Here is a 20,450-nt window from a genome sequence, read left to right as displayed (position 1 = left end):
ATTAACAGTGTATTGTCCTTTATACAGTGGATACTGCTTAATTGGGCCATCACTCAATCGGGGCAGCCGCTTATTCGGGACAACTCTTTTAAAAAAAAAACACAAAAACGAATCCATAAAAGAGATGGGATTCCCTTAATTTATTTGGGACACTGCTTAATTGGGATGGAAGACTGTTGCTAAATAGTTTCTAAGTCACCTGCACTTGAGTGGCTGTTGGACACTATAGTGTGTTTAGTGCAAACAGTTTTTAAATAATGCCAGCTGCATGTGTTTGTGTTCAAAAAGCAGTGATTTTTGTCACTGATGCTTGGTGAGAAATTAGCAGTAAGACAATGAAGAACGGTTTTGCTCACTAGGTTTCAAGCATTCAGGCTTGAAATCGAGAAGCGACCAGGAATGAACGTGAAATGATTTCACTACTTCAGCAATTTAGGTACTATGAAGAATTTGAAGGTATCAACAATCATCTTGAATGTTACAATGTAAGTGAAGATTTTGAAGATGCAACCTAGTGCAGAATATAGACTGCCTTCATATAAAGCCTGCACTAGATGCCTGAGCTGATTTTGTTCATTTACAGTCAAAATAACAGTTGTGCACACTGGATAAGTTCCTCCATCGATGACTATTAGCAACTAATACACTTTTATAGTATCGTAGAGGCATTGGTAATGTTCTAATTTGTTCTGTATTTTATCTAAATACATAATTTGTTACTTAATTAAAATTACTTTGTTTTATTATACCTTTTTAACTATTTCCAAGAAACTTCGCTAATTGGGGCAGCCAGTTTATTGGGCCAAAATGTACTGGTCCCAATGTGTCCAATTAATTGGAAACCACTGTACTTGATTTCCAAAAACGCAGCATCTCACATTTGGCCTTTAGACTTCATCTGCCATTTCTCCACCCATATTTGCAACCAATCAACATCCTGTTGTATCTTTTAGCAATCTTCTGTGCTGTCTTAAGCACCACCAAACTTTGTATCACCTGCAAACTTATTAATCTATCCTAACCAAATTTATCACAACAGAGGTCCCAGTACAGAATCCTGCGTAACACCATTAGTCACAGACTTCCAGTCACAAAGGTCACTAGCCTCTATTTTATTGGCAAGCCAATTCTAAATCAAAGCAGCCAGGTTATCAAGGTTCAATTCATTATAATCTTTTGGATGAGCCTACCATGAGAGATTGGCTCAAACCCATGGAGATAACATCCACAGCTCTATTTTCATCAGTCACGTCAACTGAAGTCATAGAGTCTTACGCAAGTAGGCCTTTTGATCTACCAAATCTATGGCAAAAATCCACCACCCATTTATATTAATTTTTTTTTATTATCCCCATGTTTCTTCATCCATTAATCCCATTTTCTACCCGTTACCTACACACTAACCTGCATGCTACAGGAGCAATTTACAGAGGCCAGTTAACCTACCAACATGTATGTTGTTGAGATGTGAGAGAAAACCAGAATACCTGGAGGAGACCCATATGGTCACAGATAAAATGTGCAAGTAATGTACTGTCCTTGACAATGATTACTGAATTCATAGCACTTTTTCTTTTTTCCTTTAAAACAGTTTCAAAATGTTATTTAACAGTATAAATATATTTTACAATGGAGTGCTGAAGAACGTAGATTAATCCAAGTATGCCCTAGTCTTCAACAAATCTTCTCTATCTCCTACCTGCCAATATTGCTGGTTCCTTCTTCACTGGTGAGGCCAAATGCTGATCCTCAAATCTGTGTTAATAAACATTTTTCTTTCAACTGGATATACCAATAGCTCTTTGCCTTTCTGATGGGCGAAGCAAAAGAAAGATTCAAATGAAAGGCAGAATTTAGACATACTACAGTACCTTCTGTGAGTAGCTTTCTGAATTTTAGAGGTAGAACATTCATCTCTAATTTTGCTCTCAGACAACGTTCACCACTCAGTAGACTGTACATAACTTTCTCTATCTGTCAATATGTTTTGCTGTGATCACAGTAAATAATTGCAGGGATTATTTCCAGTTGTATTTAATGACAATCCTATAGCCAACCAGAATGGAGCTTCTGAATAATTCCCTTGTTAATCAAGTTTGTTGACCACACTGCAGTGTCCATCATGAAAGACCCTTGCCATCTAGGACATGCCCTCTCCTCATTGCTACCATCATCGAAGAGGTACAGAGGCCTGAATTTCTACAGTACACTCAACATTTTAAGAGCAGCTTCTTCCCCTCCACCATCAAATTTCTGAATGGACCATGAACACACTCAGTTTTTGCACTACTTTTTTACGTTTCTTATTGTAAGTTCCAGTAATATTTTATAATGCACTGTACTGCTGGGCAAAACAAATTTCATGACATAATAAACTTGATCTCAAGTTTGTTGCTGATTACTAGCCTGCACCGATGCATGACTGCAATAACTGAAATGCTCTTGCACACATGGCTTTTGTTGCCACATAGCTGGAATTTTATTTTATATAATGTTAATATTAAGTGTCACACAGTTTTCAGTTCATGTAAAAATTTCTTGCTCAGAGCAACGATTGGTCTACACAGCTGTAAATTAGAGGGAATGTTCTTCTCAGATATTTCTACCTTGATAGCTTAAAGGTGGTCAAATACTGTAATTCCCACAGATGCCACCATACTTCCTGACTTTATCCAGCATTTTCTGCTTTTATTTCCATTTCAGCATCTGCAGAATTATTGATTTGCTTTAGAGATAGATATTCCTTTTTCCATTTTCATTTTGAATAAGAAAATTACAAAGTAATGGCATAGGATAAAACCTTTGGCCTACTAGCTAAAAACTTCAAAGATTTGCTCTCGAAAGTTTACATAAATATACCTCAGACAACCTGAAAGCCTATTAGATAGGAAAGACATTGTCTTATTATACATCAATAATGGTTAAGTGTTAATAGCTTTCAAAGATGAAGTCTGAAATCAGTGTGAAAGTCATTGCAGCACAGAATTTAAGCTTTGTAATCTACCCAGACTATAAATGCTGCAACGTTTAAAATCCGTAAAACTAAGTTATATTTTTCTAAGTAAAAATGCACCAAATATCTTTACTATAAGGCAACACACACAAAATGGAGGAACTCAGCAGGTCAGGCAGCATCTTTTGAAAAGAGTAAACAGTCAACATCTTGGGCCGAGACCCTTCATCAATATTAAGAGCCTTTTGCACAGATATGACACTTAAACAGAATTTGATTAATTATCTATTCAAAAAGATAAATTTTCAAGGTGTGTCAGATTAGGAATGCATTTCAGGTGGAAGGAACAGAGCAAGAGAACCAGAATTTTGAGTGAAATCTTGAAGAGATCTGAGGGATGACCTCAGAGGTTTATAAAATCATGAGGGGAAATCATTGGCTTTAAGGACAGACACGAAAGATTTAAAATGGATATGAGCAGCAACATTTTCACTTGAAATGGATACAAGCAGCAGGAAAATGAGAGTCACACAACTAGACAACTTAGTTGGTACGGACAAGTTGGCCCCTAGAGCCTGTTTCCGTGCTGTACAATTCCAAGGCTTTACGTTTCCAATTCTGAGTTCTCATCTGGCAGGAATCAATGTCTACATGTTTTCTGTGTGCCTCAACAGCCATAACAGGATACCATATTCAAAACCACAGACTAAAAGTTTCATGACAATATCTTATGATTTGTACTCAAATTATGTAGTGATATTGTTCAGCAATTTATTTAATTAGCTGATCATTTAATGATATGCTAGTGATATAATACCATTAGCTATATGCTAATGATATAACAATTCAGACAGAATCTTCAGAATTAAATATTTCAAGTCAATAGCTTTAGCTCAGGATGGGAAAAAGGATAACTAGGGTAAGGATATTAAAGAACAAAAGGGAAAGTCTGTGAGAGATCAAATCAAAACAACAGTGTTTCAATGGAACAAATATGTGATATAAATAGATTTATGGAATTGTTTTCTGAAACGGTACAACAAGGTGGATTTTGAAAACCACTGAAATGAAACAAAATTGGTGTTGTTTTATAAAGCCTTGTTGGAATAGCAGAAGAAGGAACACAAAAATCAGAACAAGATTGGGAAGAGCAATTAAATTGAAAGGTATTTGAAGCACCAGTGTCATTCTTACAAAGTAAGCACCCACTCTGTATTTTTGATATCCCTAAACACTATTACTACCCATCCCCATCCCCCCGTGTTTCTTTTCTCACTTGTCCAATTCTGATCAAAGATTGTTGGTCTGAACTGTTAACAGTTTGTCTCATCTTAGATGCAACCTGCAGATTTTTTCTTGTTTTTTGAGCCAAATTACATGATAAAAATAAGATGTTTTAATGTTGGAGGGATACTGAGTTGAAAATTCAGTTTAAGATCAAAAAGATACAACGGTTACCTACTGTTTCTTGAATCACAGCAGAAGAAATGAAAATGAGCGATTCTTGCATTTCTTAAAGTCTCTGCATCTGTAACAAAGAATGATATTTTCAAACAGGACAATATATGGTATATGATTTTGTATAAATGTTGTAAGAATGTGATCAGTGTTTAGAACCCTAGGTGAAATTGTCTTCTTGAAATCATCATACATGCTCAGTCATCTTAATGGTTACCAGGAGCCAATAAGGAGCAGTTATTAATGATGAAGACTGGAATACTTTCCCTGTCAACATTATGCAGACTAATAAAAACACTCAGAGTCCTTACCTACTCTTTCTTTAACATAGGGCTGTTAATTAGCTACCAGCTAAATTGCTTAAAAGCCTCATCAACATTTGTAAGGTCACTATCACTGAGTGAACAAGATTTCAAGAAAGTGTACAGCAGATAAAAATTCTTACAGCTACCACTGGCCAATGATATTTCCCAATTTTTTATTATGGATAGATAAAGCTGTAGTCAAACAGGGGACTATAAAAAGGATTTTTCAAGACCTTGATTACATTAATATCGTTTTGTTGATATGATTACAGTTTGCAGTTCCTAAATCATATGCAATATTGTATATTTGAATTAGCTTATTCATTCTGTCTTTCCTAAATGCAGCTGATCTATTGTGCTCCTCAGACAATGCTTTTAAATGTAGTTCTATAATTCTTGAAAATGGCCTGCTAATTTATGACTTTTTAAGTTCATGAGGCCCTAGTTGAAATATTGTCCCCAAATTGTGTGCACTTCATCTTTGGAGAGATGCAGAAGAGATTTACCAAAAAACTGCAAGTAACACTTATGTTATATGATAAGACTGGAGAGGTTTTAGTACAAGAATATATGAGGATGCACTTCACAAAGTGAACACACCTGCACAGCCCTTCAGGATAGAAAATTCCAAAGGTTCACCACACTGAGAAGAGATTTCTCCTCATCTCAGTTGTTAATTGCTAATGGCTCATTTTCAAACTTGATCCCGGACTCCTCAAACAGGGGAAACATTATTCCTTAATCCCACTTGCCTACCCCAAAAAAAGATGTTGATCCTAGACTCCTTAGACAGGGGAAACATCCTTCTGAATCCTGCCTGCCAAGCCCAAAAATGATCTTGGTTCTAAACTCCTCAGTCAGGGAAAACATTCTTCCTGAATCCAGCCTGCCAAGCCTGAAAAAGAATATTACAAGTTTTGATGAAATATTCTTTCATTCTATTAAACTGGAAAATTCAGTCCCCAATCAACACAATTTTTCTTCATGTCACATCCATCATCCCTAGGACTTGCTTAGTAGTCACTGTACTCCCACTAAAGCAAATACGCGTAATCCAACATATGGGAAGTGACTGCGATCTTAGAAAACAATATTTACCAATCTTCTCTGTAAAGCTGCATTGTGCACACATACGTCAAGAAAAGCAAGTTTGAAAAATATATTTGAGAGAGCAATTTTTATTCCCTCTCTAACACGATGTTGTGCTGACCTATATAATCCTATTCCATGATAAATCTAAACTTCCCCCTACACAGCCAATAACTCTCCAATTTTCTTACATCCATGTACTTGTCAAAGAAGCTCTTCGTTGTCCCTATTGCAAGAGCCTCTACCACCAACCCCAGCAGTGTTCCAGGCACTTAACAGTCTCTAAAAAAAAACCTACCTCTGACATTTTGCCTAAACTGTCCTCCACTCACCTTAACAGACGTAATCTGGTATTGGCCATGGTTGCCCTGGGAAAAAAAAGGTGCTGGCTATTCACCCTACTTATGTCTCTCAATCTTGTACAGTTCTATCAAATCACCTCTCATTCTCCTCTGCTCCAAAGAAAAAGACTGAGCTCACTCAGTCTATCCTCATAAAACATGATCTCTAATCCAGAAAACATCCTGGTAAATCTCCTCTCTAAAGCCACATATTTCATTCAATCAGGCAACCAGAATTAAACACAATACTCCAAGTGTGATCTAACAAAAATTTTTATAGAGCTTCCACCTTACGCCACGGCCCTCAAATTTAATCCCCGACTAATGAAGGCCAACACACCATATCCATCTTAACCACTCTCAATCTGTGCAGCATCTTTGAGGGACTTCAACTCCAAGACCCTCTGTTCTTTCACACTAAGAAACCTGCCATTGACTTTGTACTCATCCTTCAAGTTGGATCTTCACATTTTCCCAGATTTAACCCTATCTGCCACTATTCTGCCCAGTACTGCATCATGTCTCTATCACACAGTAACCTACAATAATTTTCTACACTATCCACAACACCACTAATTTCTGTCATTTACAAACTTACTAACCCACTCATCCAGCCAGAAAATAATCCATGTGGAATGCTAATAGTTACCAACCTTCAGGCAGAATAGGCTCCATATCTTTTGGGTAGTGATTTGAGAATTCTGTAAGGGTGTATTTCTATAGCCTGAGTATCTGTAAATCCTATGTTAGATAAGGAGAACAAAACCATACACAATACTCCTTGGTGCTGTCTCTCTCCTAGGTACAAAACAAGCCTTCATTTCCAAGAAGTGCAACATCCTCCCTGACTCCTGGAACCCATGGCTCATGGCCATCCAAAGTTGGAAGGAAGATTATTGCATATCCCAAGGCCTTACACTAGGAGCACATGGAAATTCTGTATATGTCGAAGTGTACATTCTCAAGCTACACACCAGTCTGATGCTTCAGCCATTTCCTATTGTGTCTTTGGAAGAATCTATAGTCCCTACATTGGACTCACTGGCCACCTCAGAACCCACAAAACCACAGTGCAAGTTGATCCTACAGTCTAAGAAAGAAGGTAATTGCATTAAGACTCCCTTATTATCTTAATCAAACTCTATTGTAAAACTTTTGTTGTTATGAATGATGAACAGACCTGATGGACAATGGGGTACAGAGTTAACCATCCCCCCCCCCGAGAACAACGAACTATTACTGTTGCTATGCTGACCATGAGAAAGAGAGACGAAAAACAGGCAAGAACATCGGCGACAGATAAGAGAGAAGGGAAAATTGCTGATTAACTGTATTGTGACTCCTTTTTGAATTATTTACTGTTTCGCTGCAAGGACAATAGTTTGCTCATAAACATTCCTCAGTGGACTGAAGGAGTGGCCTGATTTGATGGACACAGTCATTCAGAATTGATGGATAGCTGAGACCCCGTTAGTAGGGATAAAAAGACAGATCTGGAGAGACACCCTCCAGACATGCCAGTGGACACTGATTGAGTGTTGGAACCCACAAGAAAGGTGGGGGCTTCGAAGACCGAACCAGGAGGTCAGTCAGTAAGGCTATCAGTGTGAAAGCAGGGCCGGTGGGGGCTTGTGTGTGTGTCCACTCATGCCAGAGTGACGAGTCCACCACAGAAGAACGGTCTAGCAGAAGGACGGAGAGGTCATAACTGAATGACCACAACGAGACGACGGATTAAGAAAGCAAAGGAATTGGCTGTTGTAACTGTTACATCTTTCTCCCTCTCCCTCTCCCCTCACCCCCCCCCAACAATTACAACTCAACAAGCATACCTACCTCATGAACTGAACTGAACGTTATACTTTTCTATGACAATTCATTTACCCCTAGACATCGATAGAGCTTCTTTATTATTGATTATTATTATTCCTACACTTTTAGGTTTATTACTGCTAACTTGTTTTATATGTATATTTGCATTATTGATGTGGTTTTGCTTATTTTCATTAATAAACACCTTTAAATATAGTAGCACCAGACTCCAATGGATTCTTCTTTCTCTGCTGGTTAGACACCCAGTTACGGGGTACGTAACATTGTAAAAAGGCTAACATGTTTTCATATTCACTTGCTCTGATTTGTGTACAAACATAAGTAGTTCCCCTTTAACATTCATACTGATTTAACAAATACTGAAAAGAAATAAATAATCTGCCGTACTTCCACATTAACTTCATGTGCTGGATATTCTGCTTGTTATATTCTCCTCCACACTCAAATTCTATTTACTATTTTATCTCCAGCCAAAATGTTATTTTAATTGTGAAAAGTTGGATCCAAGAATTAATCCCTGCCATTCTCCACTAGTCACTGCCTACAAATCAGAATCCACTTACATTCTCACATACTGCTTTCTACTGGATAATCAGCTCTCAATTCACATCAGTATTATATCCCCAGTACCAAGTTCTATAACTTTGTTGACTGATTTTTTGGAAGTTTTCCTAAAAATCCAAGTAGGTGAACATTTTTTCTGCTTTGCTCAAGAGAAATCCAGCAGATTAGTCAAAGCTAATTTTCCTTTTATATATTCACATCAACTCAGCTCAGTCATATTATATTTTGAGATGTTCAGTTATTAGAACAAACAACTTTATAGAACAGGAATAGGAATAGAATATTCAACCCATGATATTGTGCCAAACTAAGTAAAATAATTATGCCTAATTACACTAATCTCTTCATCCTGCACATGGCCCATATTCCACCATCTAGGTATTCACATGTCTATCTAAAAGGCACTTAAACATCCTACTATATCTGCCTCCGTCACCACCCCTGGTAGCACATTCCATGTACCCACTACTCTATGTAAAATAAAACTTGCTCTGTACATCTCCTTTGAATTTCCCCCTCTTGTATCAGCCATTTTGACCTTGGGAAAGACATACCTTTCTACGTCTCTCATAATTTTGTAAACTTCCATCATGTATCCCCTTGGGCTCTTCCAGTCTGAAGAAAATAACTACCGTAGATTCCGGACTACAGAGCGCACCTGATTAAAAGCCACTGGCTCTAATTTTAGAAATAAAATCAATTTTTTAATTGTACAGGCCGCACCGGATTTTAGGCCGCACCGGATTTCCGGCAGACCGGATTTTCGGCGCACTGGATTTCCGGCGCACTGGATTTTCGGCCGCAGGTGTCCCACGTTGTAAAATGAGATATTTACACAGAAAGATATTACACGTGTTGGGCTTCAAATTCTGCCCTGTGTTCGTTTTGGAAGAGAGACAACCAACACCGGATTACAGTGCAGCGTGGCTTTATTGCAGAACGCGTTTTGCCTTCCCCTTACATTCTGCTCTTATTTATACTCCTTTTTCCCCCAAACCAAACCCTCGCTACACATATTTGGTAAGGCTAAACTTTGTTATACCTACCGGTATTTGGTAACATCGGACACTTGTGTCCTTATTGGCCCGATACCATTCACACACGAGTTTTACTGTTTTTTTATTTACTGAATCGCTAGCAGTTTCGGTGCAGCGGAATCCTCAGTTTCGCTCCCTCCCTCCCTTGTACTGCTGTCTAATATCACATGAGCCATTCCTGACCTGAAGCGGCAGTCCCAAATTAAATCCTAACACACGTGAGGATTTTTTAAACTTTTAATTAAATCCGTATGGTAACATAAACAAATACATATTGCAAATGCTTTTTTTCGAACCGTGCCTGTAACACGGCTACTTTTAAAATACATACCTATCGGTAACACACAAATTACGTTGGGTATACTTTATTACTGAACAGTGCATGAACAACATTCCAACATCTCCTAACGACTGGTTAAAAAATATATATATTCTGCAGCCTACCAGGAAAAGTTATTGATCGCCTTCTTCATCTTCCTCCTGCGCACTAAAACCATCAAAGTCCTCTTCTTCAGTGTCCGAATTGAACAACCTCAGGATCTCATCACTCACTTCAATCTCTTCACTGTCGCTCTCACTTGAGCGCACGCGATCCTCTTCATCACGCAGCAGTCCAGCCTTTCGAAACCCGTTGGTGATGGTGGATGTTGTGACATGGCTCCAAGCATTTAGGATCCACTGGCAGACTTGAGTTAAAGATGCTCTTCGCATGTGGCCTGTTTTGGTAAAGGATTTCTCGCCGCTCGTCATCCAAGTCTCCCACTCAATGCGTAGTGCCACTTTAAATGCCCGGTTCACGCTGATGTCCAGTGGCTGCAAATACTTCGTGGTGCCCCCAGGAATCACAGCTGGAATTGAGTTTGTACTCTTGATGGCAGCTTTCACTGAATCTGTTATATGAGCCCTCATGCTGTCCATAACGAGCAACGCTTTTTTTATGTGAAAAAATCCCCCCGGTCGCTTGGCGTAGCACTCTCTGAGCCAATCCTTCATTAGACTCTCCATCATCCAACCTTTCTTATTGACTTTCACCATGATTTCTTTTGGGAATTTTTCCTTTGGCATTGTCAGCCGCTTAAAAATCACCATCGGTGGAAGCTTTAGTCCGGATGCTGTGCAGCTCAGAACACAAGTAAAATGCGTTCTCTCATGGCCACTTGTTTTCAGTATGATGGACGAGTCACCTTTTTTATTAACAGTCCGAGTGAGAGGCAGGTCAAACGTCAAAGGTACTTCATCCATATTTATGATTTCATCTGGCCCGATGGAATTCTCCGCTATCTTTGTTTGAGTGAATGTGCGGAAGTTAGCAAGTTTTTCCTCATGGTCGGGAGGGAGCTGCTGACAGAGAGTCGTGCGTACCCTGATGGACAGGCCTTTTCGTCTCATAAATCTAAAACACCACGATGGCCCACCTCTAAAATCTTCGATTTTCATTTTGGTGGCGATTGCTTTAGCCTTCAGTCTGATCTGCACGGTGGAAACACCGCGGCCGCCTGCTCTCTGTGTGTTAACCCAGTCTTCAAGAAAGTTTTCAAGTTCGGGCCATCTGCTGTGATTACCTCTGAAAGCTTTTGTCGTCTTTTTGCATTGATTCAGTTCTTCGCGCTGGCGTCTCCACCGTCTCACCATCGATTCATGTATGCCAAGATTACGCGCAGCAGCTCGATTTCCTTCTTCAACCGCCAGATTGATCGCCTTTAAATTAAAAGATGCATCATATGCTTTTCTTCAAGTGTTTTCCATGTTGATGAGGGTGAGTACAAATGACTGATTTACAATAACTTAATTGTGAAAGTGCGCTTGATTTATCGTACAATTTCATTGGACCTCTGTGAACTACTCATCAATTTTATTGGTCTACTGTTACGAGGCAAAATGTTTTGGCGGCATGGGAAAAAAACATCTATTAGCCGCACCTTATTATAAGCCGCTGTGTTCAATGCTGTTCAAAGCATGGGAAAAAAGTAGCGGCTTATAATCCGACATCTACGGTAGTTAATCCAATCTCTCTTTATAGCACCTGCCCTCTAATCAAGCAACAACTTCCCACTCTCCAAAGCTTCCACATCCTTTCTCTAATTAGGCAACCAGAAATTAATGCAATACTCCAGATGCAACCTAACTAGCATTTTCTAAAGTTTCAATGTACCCTGATTCACATTCAATGCCTTGACTGACAAAGTAAGCAAGTCATATTACCAGCGTCAACTGTGATCACTTTGAAAGTTTGGATCCCAAGACTCTTTACATCAACACTATCAAAAACTCTCCCATTAACAGTGTACTTTCCCTTTACATTTCCTGAAGAGCAACTCCTCAAATTTGCATGGATTAAATTCCATCTGCCAGTTCTCCACCCATATTTGCAACTGATCTATATCCCATTATATCCTTTGGCCATCTTCTACACCATCGACAAACAATTTTTGTGTCATCTACAAACTTACTAGCTCACCAATTCAAAGGCATTTATACAAGTCTCAGATAGCAGTGGAGTCAGTACACAGCCCTATTGTGGTGAACTACATATACCTGTCTGGACACACCCCCCCACCGATTGCTCCTGTGGCTCCTCCCACAGACCCCGGTATAAAGGCGATTGGAGGCACAGACCCTTCCTCAGTCTCCAGGATGTTGTGTGGTGGTCACTTGCTGCTTGTGCTTTCTTCCAGCCATTAAAAGCCTACCTTAACCCACGTCTCAGAGTTATTGATGGTGCATCACCTGTGAAACACCACTAAGAGTAAACTCCATTGACCACTCCCCTCTGTCTTCATGGGTAAGCCAATTCTGAATCCAATCAGTCACATCACGTAAATCCCATGCATCTTAATTTTCCGGGTAAGCTTAACAGAAAGAACTCTGTCGATGCCTTACTAAAATCCATGTAGATAACATTCACTGTTCTTATGTTCAATCACTTTCATCAATTCCTTAAAAAAACTCAGTCAAATTAGTAAGACATAATTTGCCCCACATAAAATCATGCTGTCAGTCCCTAATAAGACCATACTTGTACAAATACTCAAACACTTTCCAATAGCTTCCCTATCACTGATGTGAGACACAATGCCATTTCCAGAATTATTCCTACTTTCTTTCTTGAATAAAGCAATATTAACTACTTGCCAGTATTCAGGCCCTTGCCTTCATCTAGAGAGGGTCTAAAGATCCTGGCCAAAGCTCCAGCATTCTCATCTCTCGCCTCTCTCATTAACCTGCAGTATATCCCATCATACTTTGGGGACTTGTTCACCTTAACATTCTTCAAGAGACCCAACACTACTTCTTTTTTCTCAAAAAGCTCCACACTGATCACACTGTTTTGTATCCTTTGCTATAGCATTTTCCCTACCACTATACATTTCCCTGCCACAATAGCAGACATGATCTCAACAGCTCTCCATGCAGCTGTGGGTCACCTGGACAATGCAAATATCTATGTCAGGATGTTGTTTATTGACTATGGCTCAGCATTTAATACCATCATTCCTACAATCCAGATCAAAAATCTACAGAACCTAAGCTTCTATACCTTCCTTTGTAATTCGATCCTCAACTTCCTAACTGAAATACCCCAATCTAGACTGATTGGAAATAACATCTCCATCTCGCTGACAATTAACACTGGCGCACCACAGAGATGTGTGCTTAGCCCACTGCTCTACTCTCTCTACACCAATAACTATGTGGTTAGGCATAATTCAAACAGTATCTATAAATTTGCTGTTGATATAACCATTGTTGACAGAATTTCAGATGGTGACAAAGGGCGTACAGAAACAAGATATACCAGTTAGTTGAATGGTGTTGCAAAAACCTTGCACTCAACATCAGCAAGACCAAGGAGCTAATTGTGGACTTCAGGGAACACAAACCAATCCTCATAGAGGGAGAAGTGGAGTGAATGAGAAATTTCAAATTCCTGGGTGTCAATGTCTCTGAGGACCTAACCTGCACACAACATAGATGCAGCTATAAAGGCCACAAGGCAGCAGCTATATTTCATTTGGAGTTTGTGGAAATTTGGTTTGTCAACTAAGACACTCGTAAATTTCTACAAATGTACCATAGAGAGCATTCTGACTGGCTGCTTCAGCATCCCCATAGAACATTACAGCACAGTACAGGCCCTTCAGCCCTCCATGTTGTGCCAACCCATATAATCCTTAAAAAAAGTACTAAACCCACACTACCCCATAACCCTCTATTTTTCTTTCATCCATGTGCCTTTCCAAGAGGCTCTTAAATACCCCTAATGTTTTAGCCTCCACCACCATCCCTGGCAAGTCATTCCAGGCACTCACAACCCTCTGTGTAAAAATCTTACCCCTGATGTCTCCCCTAAACTTCCCACCCTTAATCTTGTATATATGCTCTCTGGTGTTTGCCCTTGAAGCCCTGGGAAACACCCTATCAATGCCTCTCATAATCTTGTTGACCTCTATCAAGTCCCCTCTCATTCTTCTACGCTCCAGAGAGAAAAGTCCCAGCTCTGCTAACCTTGCTTCATATGACTTGTTCTCCAAACCAGGCAACATCCTGGTAAATCTCCTTTGCACCCTCTCCATAGCTTCCACATCCTTCCTATAATGAGGTGACCAGAACTGAACACAATACTCTAAGTGTGGTCTCACCAGAGATTTGTAGAGTTGCAACATGACCTCTCTACTCTTGAACTCAGTCCCCCTGTTAATGAAGCCTAGCATCCCATAGGCCTTCTTAACTACCCTATCAACCTGCACAGCGACCTTGAGAGATGTATGGATTTGAACCCCAAGGTCCCTTTGTTCATCCACACTCTTAAGCAACTGACCATTAATCCTGTACTCAGTCTTCTGGTTTATCCTTCCAAAATGCATCACCTCACACTTATCCGGATTTAATTCCATCTGCCATTTTTCTGCCCAACTCTGTAGCCTGTCTATATCCTCTTGTAACGTTCGACAACCTGCAGCTCCATCCACAACTCCTCCAATCTTTGTGTCATTCGCAAACTTACTCACCCATCCTTCTGCCTCTATATCCAGGTCATTTATAAAAATCACAAATAGCAAGGGTCCCAGGACAGATCCCTGTGGCACTCCACTAGTCACTGACCTCCAGGCAGAATACTTTCCTTCCACAACTACCCTCTGCTTTCTTCCTTTAAGCCAATTTTTTATCCAAACAGCCAAGGTTCCTCTTATCCCATGCCTCACGACTTTCTGGATGAGTCTCTCGTGAGGGACCTTGTCAAATGCTTTGCTAAAGTCCATGTAGACCACATCCACTGCCCTACCCTCATCAATTTCTTTTGTTACCACTTCAAAAAAACTCAATCAGGCTTGTGAGGCACAATCTTCCCTTCACAAAGCCACGTTGACTATCCATGACTAGACTGTACTTCTCCAAATGCTCGTAGATCCTATCCTTAAGAATCCTTTCCATTAGTTTGCAGACCACCGACGTAAGACTCACCAGTCTATAGTTCCCAGGTTTCTCCCTATTACCTTTTTTAAACAAGGGAAGTACATTTGCCATTATCCAGTCCTCCGGCACTTCCCCTGTAGCCAAAGAGGATTCAAAGATCATAGCTAATGCTCCAGCTATCTCTTCTCTCAATTCCCACAACAACCTGGGTTGTATCATATACAACCCTGGGGATTTATCAATCTTGATGTTTTTAAGAAGATCCAGAACTTCTTCTTCCTTAATCTCCACGTTGTCCAGCACACAGGCCTGCTCTATTTCAACCTCACCCTGATCAAGATCCTTTTCACTTGTGAATACTGAAGCTAAGTATTCATTTAGGACCTCCCCAACCTCCTCCGCCTCCAGCCACATGTTGCCCTCTTTATCCTTTAGCGGTCCCACCTTCGTTCTCGTCATCCTCCTGCTCTTCACATACACATAGAACGCCTTGGGGTTCTCCTTAATACTACATGCCAAGGCCTTCTCATGCCCCCTTCGAGCTCTCCTAAGTCCTTTCTTTAGCTCCTTCCTGGCTACCCTATATTTCTCATGAGCCCCTTCTACTTCCTGCTTCCTATATCTAACAAGATCAAAAGAAGTTGAAGAAAATTGTAAAATTAGTCAGTCAGCTCCATCATGGGTACCAGCCCCCATATCATCCCCAAGACATCTTCAAAGAGCAGTACCTTTGAAAGGTAGCCTCCATCATTAAGGATCCCCACCACCCAGGACATGCCCACTTCGCACTGTTACCATCAGGGGAGAGAGGTACAGAATCCTGAAGGCACACACTTAGCAATTTAGGAACAGCTTATTTTCCTCTGCCATCGATGAACACTACCTCACTACTTTTTTATTTCTGTTATTTTGCACTATTTAGTTTAACTTAACTATTTAACAGTCATAGTTATACTTAATGTAACCCATTTTTCCCCTCTATCATGTATTTCATTGTATTGCTACCATAAAGTTAACAAATTTCATGACATATGCCAGTGATATTAAATCTGATTCGATTCTCATATTTTGCAAACTTTGAATTTTTTGGTGATTCCCTCCTTTCTTAAATACTGGATTCACACTTTCTACCCTCTAATCCACATGAACAATTCCAGAATCTACACAACATTGGAAGATGACAACAGACCATTCACTATCTCTGAAGCTATTTCCTTCAAGCCTCTTGCAGACAGATCTTCAGATTCAGATCTAGCATCTTTCAAGTTCAGAAACTTCACTAGTCGTAGTTAGTTCCTTGAGTTCAAGCACAGAAGCCGATCTTTTGGCCCATCATGCTTAGGGCAACCATCAATTACTGATCTACAGTAACTTAATTTACCTGCATTTTGTCTGTAGTTTTCTATGCCTTGGCAATTCAAGTGGTTAACTACATATTTCTTAAAGATTGTGAGAGTGCACACTTCCACCAATCTCTCAGACAGTTCATTCCAGATACTCTCACACATTTAAGTATTTAAATGAACACAAAGAGCATGAAAGGCTGAGGAAGTGCTGGTAAACGGTATGAGTATAGGTGCATTCTTCGAAGCTGACAAGGAAACTGGGGACTGAAGGGCCCATTTCTGTCTTGTATTATTCTGTAAACTCTGTTGCAGGGTTAGTTCACAGGAGATGTACAGGCAAGTTTTTATTTTACACAGAATGTAGTGGGTGCCTGGAATGCTCTGTTAGGGTGGTAATAAAGACAAATTAAATAGAGGTGTTTAAAATGCTTTTAGAAAATCAAATACATGTACAGAAAATGGAGAGAGCTGAATCAGGTTTATTGCCAGGGATATAAGTCATGAACTGTGTTGAAGCAGCATTTACAGTGCAGGCATTACAAATTATGTGTTACAATTTTTAAAAAGTGCAGCACAGGAGTATCGAGGTAGTGATCATGACTTCATGGAGTGTTCAGAAACTGGTACTGTTAAGTGTGGGTCTTCAGGCTCCTGCATTCCCTCCCTGATGGTAGTAATGAGAAGAGGACATGTCCTAGATGGCGAGGGTCCTTCATAAGGACATTGTGTAAGCAGAAGCAATTAGTTAGGCATTTAATTACTACTTTATTCGTTCAGCAAAAATCATGGGCCAAATGCCCTGTGTCTGACAATAGACAATAGATGGTAGGTGCAGGAGTAGGCCATTCGGCCCTTCTCACCAGCACCGCCATTCACTGTGATCATGGCTGATCATACACAATAAGTACCCCGTTCCTGCCCTCTCCCCATATCCCTTGACCCTGCTATCTATAAGAGCTCTATCTAACTCTCTCTTGAATGCATCCAGAGACTTGGTCTCCATTGCCTTCTGGGGCAGAGCATTCCACATATCCACCACTCTCTGGGTGAAAAAGTTTTTCCACATCTCTGTTCTAAATGGCCTACCCCTTATTCTTAAACTGTGGCCTCTAGTTCTGGACTCACCCAACAGCGGGAACATGCTTCCTGCCTCCAGCGTGTCCAATCCCTTCATAATCTTATATGTTTCAATCAGATCCCCTCTCATCCTTCTAAATTCCAGTGTATACAAGCACAGTCGCTCCAATCTTTCAACATATGACAGTCCCGCCATTCCGGGAATTAACCTTGTGAACCTACGCTGCACTCCCTCAATAACAAGAATGTCCTTCCTCAAATTTGGAGACCAAAACTGCACACAATGGTGCTTCCCCCCCCCCCCCACTTTCTTTCTCCTGAGGCCTCCCGTCCCATGATCCTTTCCCTTCTCCAGCTCTGTACCACTTTTGCCAATCACCTTTCCAGCTCTTAGCTTCATCCCACCCGCTCTGGTCTTCTATCATTTCGCATTTCCCCCTCCCCCCACTACTTTCAAATCTCTTACTATCTTTCCTTTCGGTTAGTGCTGACGAAGGGTCTCGGTCCGAAACGTTGACAGCGCTTCTCCCTATAGATGCTGCCTGGCCTGCTGTGTTCCACAATACTCCAGGTGGGGTCTCACCAGGGCCCTGTACAGCTGCAGAAGGACCTCTTTACTCCTATACTCAATTCCTCTTGTTATAAAAGCCAGCATGCCATTAGCTTTCTTCACTGCCTGTTGTACCTGTATGCTTGCTTTCATTGACTGATGTACAAGAGCACCTAGATCTCGTTGTACTTCCCCTTTTCCTAACTTGACTCCATTTAGATAGTAATCTGCCTTCCTGTTCTTGCCACCAAAGTGGATAACCTCACATTTATCCACATTAAACTGCATCTGCCATATATTTGCCCACTCACCCAACCTGTCCAAGTCACCCTGCATTCTCATAACATCCTCCTGACATTTCACACTGCCACCCAGCGTTGTGTCATCAGCAAATTTGCTAATGTTACTTTTAATCCCTTCATCTAAATCATTAATGTATATTGTAAACAGCTGCGGTCACAGCACCGAACCTTGCAGTACTCCACTGGTCACAGCCTGCCATTCCGAAAGGGACCCGTTAATCACTACTCTTTGTTTCCTGTCAGCCAGCCAATTTTCAATCCATGTCAGTACTCTGCCCCCAATACCATGTGCCCTAATTTTGCCCACTATTCTTCTATGTGGGACTTTATCAAAAGCTTTCTGAAAGTCCAGGTACACTACATCCACTGGCTCTCCCTTGTCCATTTTCATAGTTACATCCTCAAAAAACTCCAGAAGATTAGTCAAGCATGATTTTCCCTTCATAAATCCATGCTGACTCGGACTGATCCTTCTACCACTATCCAAACGTGTCGTAATTTCTTCTTTTATAATTGACTCCAGCATCTTTCCCACCACTGACGTCAGGCTAACCGGTCTATAATTTCCTGTTTTCTCTCTCCCTCCTTTCTTGAAAAGTGGGACAACATTAGCCACCCTTCAATCAGCAGGAACTGTTCCTGAATCTATAGAACTTTGGAAAATGATTACCAATGCGTCCACAATTTCTAGAGCCACCTCTTTAAGTACCCTGGGATACAGACCATCAGGTCCCGGGGATTTATCAGCCTTCAGACTCAACAGTCTATCCAACACCGTTTCTTGCCTAATATAAATTTCCTTCAGTTCATCCTTTACCCTAGTTCCTTTGGCCACTATTACATCTGGACTATTACGTCTGTACTATATTGTTTTATTTTCTATGTCATGGTTCCATTAGCTCTTACTTTGAGTGGCTTACAATCTTAGGTGCTCAATAACATTGCACCATCACCAACTAAATATTCTCTACAAATGTCAGCTATTGTTGGAGCTCAGTTCCCAACTACGGCTGGGGATTTTCTGGAGATTTCACCATAACACCACAAACCTTCAGCAATCTAGGTGTTTCTCCTACCCCTTCCCATCCCATCTAATATCTTTCTAATAAAATAAAAAATCCTCAAAAAAATGTAAGAAAACCTGACTTCCTTGCACTTTCTTAAATTGCAGAAGACTCCAAGGCAATTCCACCTGCCTAATAGAAATCAGTTCCTGAAATCCGGTATAATGAAAGAGCTGCAAACAATTAGCAGGACAGGCAATAGTTTTAAGAATCCAAACATTCAGAATAGCCTGCTGTAACCGCTAGAAGATCCAAACTAGTTCTAAAACTAAGTATCCAGTGAATTGTCAAACCCTGCACTCATTACAACTGCCACCCTCTCTCTCTGCCCCCCAAAAGCCATAATTTGGGGGAGAGTGGGGGAAATGGGGGTGATAGTGAGGGTGGGGGAATGGGTGAATGGAAGGGTGGGGTTAATGGGGGGGTGGAAGGGATGAAATGTTGGAGGAGAGAGAGGGTTGGGACAATTGAGGGAGAGCTGATGGGGAGGAGAACAAGTTTGAAGAGGAGGAGGCAAGGTGCAGAGGAAGGGAGGGATTATAGCCTGACACATTTCCAGGTGAGAAATAAATCTAACGGTTTCTTGAACTCACCTGATAGAAAACTTCGTCCAAACAAAGCGAAGAAGCGAAGGCTGCCACTCGGGTGATCGGCGATAGCGGGGCATCCGAGGCGCCGATGATCGGTCGCCTTCCCTCCCTGAGTAACGCCCGCAGCCACACCAAACAGCTCCGCCGACTGTCAAAACCCCGAGAGCGCCGGCGGAAGCGCGCGTGCGCCAACTGCTGTGTAGTTGGCGCGTGCGCGAACAGAGGGCGGCAACCAGGTCGTTTAGGTATGTAAGGCGCATGCGCAAGAGCGTCTACTGGTGGGGGTGGTGGCGTGTTGCCGCCGTTGTCTCTATTCTGGTACGTAGACGGTTTATGAGGCGATTAGCATCTTCTACCTTTTGCGGAAGTTCGCATTTTGGGACCGGCTGGAGATTCGCCGAGTTTAACCTCCGGAAGGTGGTCCAAAGGTCACCTCTCCTCCACCGTGCCTCACTTGGTACGGGATGCCCATGTTTGAGAGCAGGGTGTTGGGATCTGTCACCGCTGAATAGTCTACATTTGTTAA

General features: G+C 41.0%; 2 protein-coding genes across 5 annotated transcripts in view; one reads left to right on the top strand and one right to left on the bottom strand.

Annotated features, from left to right (window-relative positions):
- Positions 1-20,088, bottom strand: part of LOC140726227 (sodium/hydrogen exchanger 9B2-like) — a 131,224-nt gene extending 111,136 nt beyond the window's left edge. The window contains exons 1-3 of one of the 4 annotated variants that reach the window (XM_073042313.1): positions 19,928-20,088; positions 4,412-4,481; positions 1,700-1,810 (exon numbers count right to left, since the gene is read on the bottom strand). The gene's annotated coding sequence lies outside the window, so the exon portion shown is untranslated. The remainder of the gene's footprint in view (positions 1-1,699; positions 1,811-4,411; positions 4,482-19,927) is intronic. The other 3 variants (XM_073042314.1, XM_073042316.1, XM_073042315.1) reach the window with 3 other exon arrangements.
- Positions 20,089-20,200: 112 nt separating this feature from the next.
- The window catches only part of bdh2 (3-hydroxybutyrate dehydrogenase, type 2), a 100,527-nt gene continuing 100,277 nt past the window's right edge, over positions 20,201-20,450 (top strand). The window contains exon 1 of the mRNA XM_073042312.1: positions 20,201-20,242. The gene's annotated coding sequence lies outside the window, so the exon portion shown is untranslated. The remainder of the gene's footprint in view (positions 20,243-20,450) is intronic.

Source organism: Hemitrygon akajei, chromosome 4, assembly GCF_048418815.1.
Source record: "Hemitrygon akajei chromosome 4, sHemAka1.3, whole genome shotgun sequence".
NCBI lineage: Eukaryota > Metazoa > Chordata > Chondrichthyes > Myliobatiformes > Dasyatidae > Hemitrygon > Hemitrygon akajei.
This window is presented reverse-complemented; position numbering and strand designations above follow the sequence as displayed.